We start from the raw sequence: 6,620 nt of genomic DNA, 5'->3' as shown, positions 1-6,620 counted from the left end.
CAGACACATTGCCAAAAAAAAAACATCTCTACAACATTGCAACCACCAAAAGAAGAAGAGACGAAGCAAGAAAACAACTATATGCAACATCATGCACAAGTTGGTGCAACACCCGATTGCTGGCAAGTCAGACTGTTGCAAAACAGATGAAACATCAAAGGTCACCGTTGCAACATCCAAAAATAACTATTGCAACACCATGAGGTACCTATTGCAACACTCAGATTCACGACAACCAGCCTGCCGTCGAAGGTCGTCCACCATGGCCGCCGCCTGATCCTTCCCCGCTCGGATCTCGCCGGGGTCGGGGAGAGGGCCACCGGATCCGGTGCAAAACAGATGAAACATCAAAAGCCACCGTTGCAACATCCAAAAATAACTATTGCAACACCATGAGGTACCTATTGCAACACTCAGATCCACGACAACCAACCTGCTGCCGAAGGTCGTCCACCATGGCCGTCGCCCGATCCTTCCCCGCTCGGATCTCGCTGGGGTAGGGGAGAGGGCCACCGGATCCAGGGCATTGGGTGCTCCTGGTTGGTTGAGGATGCCGGAGTGGGGGGAGGGGCGCCGCCAGGGTGGGGGACGAGGTTCCCGGAGTAGAGGAGCGCGCCGCCGCTGGGGTGGACGAGGAGGACACCGTGGTGGGGGAGCGTGCCGCCGTTGGGGAGGGGACGAGGCCACCAGGGTGCGGGACGAGCCTGCCGGGGTTGGGGAGCGTGCCGCCGCCGGGATGGATGAGGAATACGTCGGGATGGAAGGTTGAAGAAGGAAAGGGATGGGGAAGAAAAAAACGGTAGCGCTTGCAACATCCAAGAATTCCTGCTGCAACATCGTGAGATACCTATTGCAACATGACCACCGCCCGATCCTTCCCCGCTCGGATCTCGCCGGGATCGGGGAGAGGGCCACCGGATCCGGGGGCGTTGGGCGTCCCCGATGGGTGAGGACGTCGGAGTGGGGGAGGGGCGCCGCCGGGGTGCGCGAGGAGGATGTCGGGGTGGGAACGAGGTCACCGGGGTGGGGGAGCGCGCCGCCGCCGGGGTGGGCAAGGAGGATGCCGGAGTGGGGAAGCGGGTGGGGGACAAGGCTGCCGGGTAGGGGAGCGCGCCGCCACCGGGGTGGATGAGGAGGATGCCGGGGTGGAAGGTTGAAGAAGAAAGGTCACGGGAGTGGGATGGGGAAGAAAAAAAATGGTAAAAATGGATAGATAGGAAGCGCCAGATATTTTTGGAGCGGAACGTCCGACGCGTCCGAACGGTTGGACTGTAGCATTTCCGTTTTCTCCTTCACGAGATGGCATGGCGGTTGATCACTCCCCACTACCTAGCCGCTCCTTCGCCAGCAACGCCTTTTCTCCATGTGGCTATGCTGCTCGCCATGCCTGCCTCGCATCCACCACATCGGTGCACCCCCGTTAGCCACCGCTCCCTCATCACCCCATCCGCCCCCTCCCCACCATCGGAGGCCTCCAGTGGCACCCGATTTATGCCTGGCCTTACAAGACTTTCCATGTTGCTCTACTCTCCTCGTTGTGCATGCAACCAATACTAGGAATCACATGTCACAGGCCAACGATTACAAGCTGTCGTCGTCCCTAACACTGGGCGCCTCAGCTCCCTACTTGGCCATGGACGATGGCGCACAAGCAGGTGGCCTCCATCCTGACCCAAGACGGGTGGCACCTCTGCAGATAGCTGCATGCCGCCACCATGGGGCCGCACCCATATACCCTTGCCTTGCCGTTTGCGCCATGCCACAGACAGGTTGGGTGCCTTTGGCAGCCACCCTCACCTCAACTATGGAGGTCGTCCTCCCACCAGGCGCCCTCCTCGCTACGCCGGCCATGTTGAGAGCCTAGCCTGGGAGCCGGTCACCAGGACGGGCCCTAGGAGGGCTGGCCCGAGCTTGTCCTGTCTGCCCCATTAAGCAGCTTTGCCCGCACCCGCACCTATGTAGGAAGAGGGAGAAAGAGAGAGGGAGGGAGCGACGGAATTGTAGGAATAGGAGGAGGGGTGGTGGCGGCAGCGCGGCGCTCCCTCCCCACGCCTATGCTCATCCTTCGCCTCGCAAGCGACGTGCTCGTCCCCTCGCCGGCGAGGCCAACCATGCATCCGGTGTCGTGCTGTCGTGAGAAACCGTGAAGGCAACAAGTGCATGGGTGGACACGGTTACACGGGCACATGGTGGGGACTGCTCGCGTGGAAAATTGCGCTGGTGGCTCTCTTCATCTGATGACATGTTTATTTCTCTACTCGTATCTCTCTTTTCCACGTGGGAGAAAAACTGATGTGAAATATGAAAATCTTATAGAAAGCTGGAATAGTCGCACTGCTGGTGCCGCCCTGAATAAGGCCGGTTCCTTAGTCCACAGTCCATAGACTAAAGTTTAGTCAAGTTTAATCCATGGATTAAATTCTGTTTGGTTCCACGGACTAAAATGGATTAAAGGCTATAAATATTGTTTAACAAAGATCTTTTTACCCTTCTTACCTACCTCTGGTACCTCTTGCGTGAAGAAAAGAAAGAAAAGAAGATGAGGTCGAAGAATACCCCCACGAGGAGGATCCCGTAGCGGACCCGCTTGGGGATCCCGCTCCACCCGCCGCCGCCACCGGACCCGTCGTCACCCATCCCCAGCAGCCCCTCCTCGATGGCCGCCTCCTTCATCCACTGCGTGCTACCTCCGCTGCGGCGCCCGCGTCCCCCACCAGTGGCGCGGGGGTCGAGCGCGGAGCCAGAGCTGTAGCGGCAGCGGCGGCACGAGAGGAGGGGCTCTTGGCGCTGGCGGAGAAGCGGGAGGAGGAGTCCGTGGACGCGCGCCCCAGGGAGTGCGGCAGGGATGCCGCGGGCGAGGAGTGGAAGGAGGAGGCGGTCATCTTGTTCTCCCCGTCGTCATGGCTCGGCCATCTTGTTCGTGTGTTGTGGTGTGCGTGTGCTGGGTTAGGGAGGGCGGCGGCGGCGGGAGGGAGGCCGGCAGGCGGCGATGGCGGCGGGTGGGCAGGGGGCGGCGGTGGGAGGGCAGCGGCGGGCGGGTGGGATGAGCAGTAATGAGGGGCAGGGGTGTCCCCAAAACACTTTAGTCCAATTTTGTAGACTAAAGGCAGTCCAAATTTTAGTCCAGCTATTTGGGTGTTTAGGGACTAAAAAGTGCAAATTTTAAAATTTTAGTCCAATTCATGAAAAACAAACACCCTCTAATTATGCTTGTGAGACATGTTAACTTACTGCACGAGCATGGATCGATTGGTAGCGAATCAAAATTAAAACATTCGAGGGTGCATAACGTAGTACTACCCAAATTCGCAACCGATGTGTAACGTGGTGTGGTGGCCACTAGGCTGCTCGTGTTCACACAAAGGCCTAGGCGTCTTCGTGTACTAGTTGTGTAGCTGCGAGTTCAGCTAGCTAGCTGCTAGCACCTGCAGCACGATAAGTCTACCAGGCGTTGTCTTTTTTCACCAGTTCATGAGACGCGGTGCCACACCGAGCCCGCGCTCAACACTGCGGCGGCATGTGCTGGCCGCAGAGGATCCCCGGCGCTGGAGAGTGGAGACGGCCGTCCTGACGTCAGTAACCTATCAGGAGCGAACACGTAGATTCCCGGGCCGGCGCGGAGCATCCGAGTACACGAGGCAGAAGCGGCCGCTGGCCATCTGATCCGATTAGGTTTTCGATATCGTTTTCTTGCCCATTGTCGGCGCCAATAAGTCCCTGATAAGATCTACATAAAAAATTTTGGTGCCACCTTATTTTCCGTTAGCCAAATTGCCCAAAAGTAAAGGTATCACCCCTATCAATAAATTTAAGTTTGATTTTTGTCTTCCCCGTTTTATCCGATTATTGAATAGGAACGATGCCAAACACAATATGTGGCGTAAGCGCAATAAAAAATAGGTGTTTAATGGACTCTTCCACTTACAAAAGCAACAAAGTTTACTACCATTTCAATTCCTTTTTACTGGATTATCTTTTCTCAGTATAACCCCATTCTTTAAGTAGAACAAATCTTAATTTTTATTGGTAACTTGTGCGCCGAATTTTTTAATTCCACTATTGATAACTGATAACTGTTAGGGATGAGAGCTCATGGATGAACATTTTGTGTAGGCGGCCGGACGGCTGTTATCGTGTGCACTAGCAGGGCGGTACGCGATCTTTGGTACAATCAGAGAGTGTTGTTAGAGGTGGCCGCGGAACTTAAAATAACTATGGGCACCGCAAAGGAAAAGATGCAGTTCCGGGATTCCCATGCTCGATGCGTGCCAATGGGCACCGCAAAGAACCTCGCCTTTTTGTAAAGCGAGCGGGGGTGAGGAGGGCCCAGGAGAGATTCGGGAGGCACGTCGTGCCGGCGACGCATAGATCAATGGACGATGGGCTACGCTACGTCGCTACGACATTTCTAGGAAGGATCAAGGCGAAAGCTCATCACACCTCTGTACACGTTCTCTCTCCTTTAACCCTGCATTATGCATAGACCGATGTCGCATGCACAGGAGGGTCCCGTTTGTTTAATCTGCAGTTGCTATCACGCGGGAATCACTTCCGGCCTCCCCCATGATGAGCCGATTAACCAATGGCGCCGTAGCGATGTGGACCATGCTACTCAATACTCATACATTTTATTTGTAACCTGATACTGCTGCATAGAAAGAGCATCCTCTGTCTATTTCTATGCGACTATGCGTGGCCACAGGTACCATGGTCACTTCAAAGACTTTCAGTCAAAGTGGAGAGAGAGAGAGAGAGATGACCAAAAGCCAAGTTGGGTGGTGCAGAGGCTTGCTGCGGCCTGTAGGAGATAAGATGAGCTAGCTGAGCCTCCCAGGCTACCGCTGCATGAACAATACTCCTGCAATCTCCTGTGCGCCTTGAGAGCGCTGCACGAGCATGCATCATGCATGCGCGTCTTCCGCATCAACGTAACCTCGGTTCTGATGCGGATTTACTACACAAGTTAATGGACTCGGTGTCCCCACTTGCCGCTGCAGGCCCGCGTGTCCTTTTGGTTGTATCCGGCGTGGAACATTTTATATTAATGATCAATTAGATAGATAATTATAATCCTTTCGTGAAAGAGTCAATCTTGAAAGGGCCGACTTTCGAAGGGGCCAACCCCTGAAATCACGTTTAGCCTCTACTTGCTCTGAGTTTGGCCATAACAACGAGGGAGATAGAAGTGCAGAAAGACAAGAAGACCAGAGGCACTGGTTGCGGCAAATTGTCTCCAACATATAGTGCTGATATCAAGAACTGTATGGTATGCATATGCACATGTTCTTTTTTTTCTATTGCAGTTCTTCACGAACATGGTTGCCATGTTCTTCATAGACATGGTCGCTGCACCACTGCATTACCCTCAATTGCAGTACTCAAAATCCAATGGCTGCTTGCATACTTATGTCGAGGCACCGCTACATAGACCTACATAGACCATCACTACGGGAAACAAGAAAATTGCCGAGTGTATTTATTTTGCCGAGTGTTTTTTTCGAGCACTCGGCAAACAAGCTCTTCGCCGAGTGCCAAGCCAAAAACACTCGGCAAAAAAATACACTCGGCAAACCCCCTTCTTTGCCAAGTGTCAAAAAAAACACTCGGCAAAGAGGGTAGTTTGCCGAGTGTCAAAAAAAAACACTCGGCAAAGAGGGGGGTTTGCCGAGTGTTTTTTTTTGACACTCGACAAAAAAATATTTTTTTTCTCTTTTCACCATGAAATTTTTTCTACTCCCCACATACAACATGTGGTACTCCATATTAAAAATTGGTATATTTTTGGATTTATTTGCTATATTTATTTAATTAATTGCATTTCAAGGAAATTTTTGGTATAAGTCAAATTTGAATTGCAAGTGATTCAAATTATGGAACAAAATGAGTAGAAAAATGATATTCATGTTATTTGGCCCATTTTGAGACCTGACCCATGAAATGAAAAGAAATTTCGAACATCTTGTTCAGGAAACACGACCATGAACGTGTGGCAGTAGTATTTTTAAATTGTAAAAAAAAACAAGCAAAGTCTGAAAATCATGAGATTTGTCATGATCTGATGATATAGTACATGGAGGCTGTGGAAAAAAATTGAGAAGGTTTTGCACATTTCATCATGTACAATGATTACAAACCGAAGCATCCCGGAAGAAGAATACTAACTTTGTGAGGATTCCATAAAATTTAGAGTCGAAGTGACGGTCAAGTTTGGTTTGACTACCAAACTTTTTGTATAGTCAATAGAGAATATATATTGGTTCGTGTGAAAATTTGGTATTTTTTTGAAACTGTTAGATATTTTTTAATTTTTTTTCAAAAAAACTTTACCGAGTGTCCTACGTTGGACACTCGGCAAAGAAATCCTTTACCGAGTGTCCACGTAGGACACTCGGCGACCAGCTGGCCCCCCTCAAAAACAACCCGGCCACAACCCCACCCCCTGGCCCCCTCATGTTCACGCGGCTTTGGGATCAAAATACCACGTTATATTCCTTTATACTATTTTATATCAGGAGATACGCCCGCTGCCGGAATTTCTCTTTGTTAATTAATCTTCCCCTTTCGTGATGATGATCTGTGAGTCAAGCGCTTACGCTACTCTTAAAGTCGACTATGGGGTC

This window comes from Setaria italica, chromosome II, assembly GCF_000263155.2.
Source record: "Setaria italica strain Yugu1 chromosome II, Setaria_italica_v2.0, whole genome shotgun sequence".
Taxonomy (NCBI): Eukaryota; Viridiplantae; Streptophyta; class Magnoliopsida; order Poales; family Poaceae; genus Setaria; species Setaria italica.
This window is presented reverse-complemented; position numbering follows the sequence as displayed.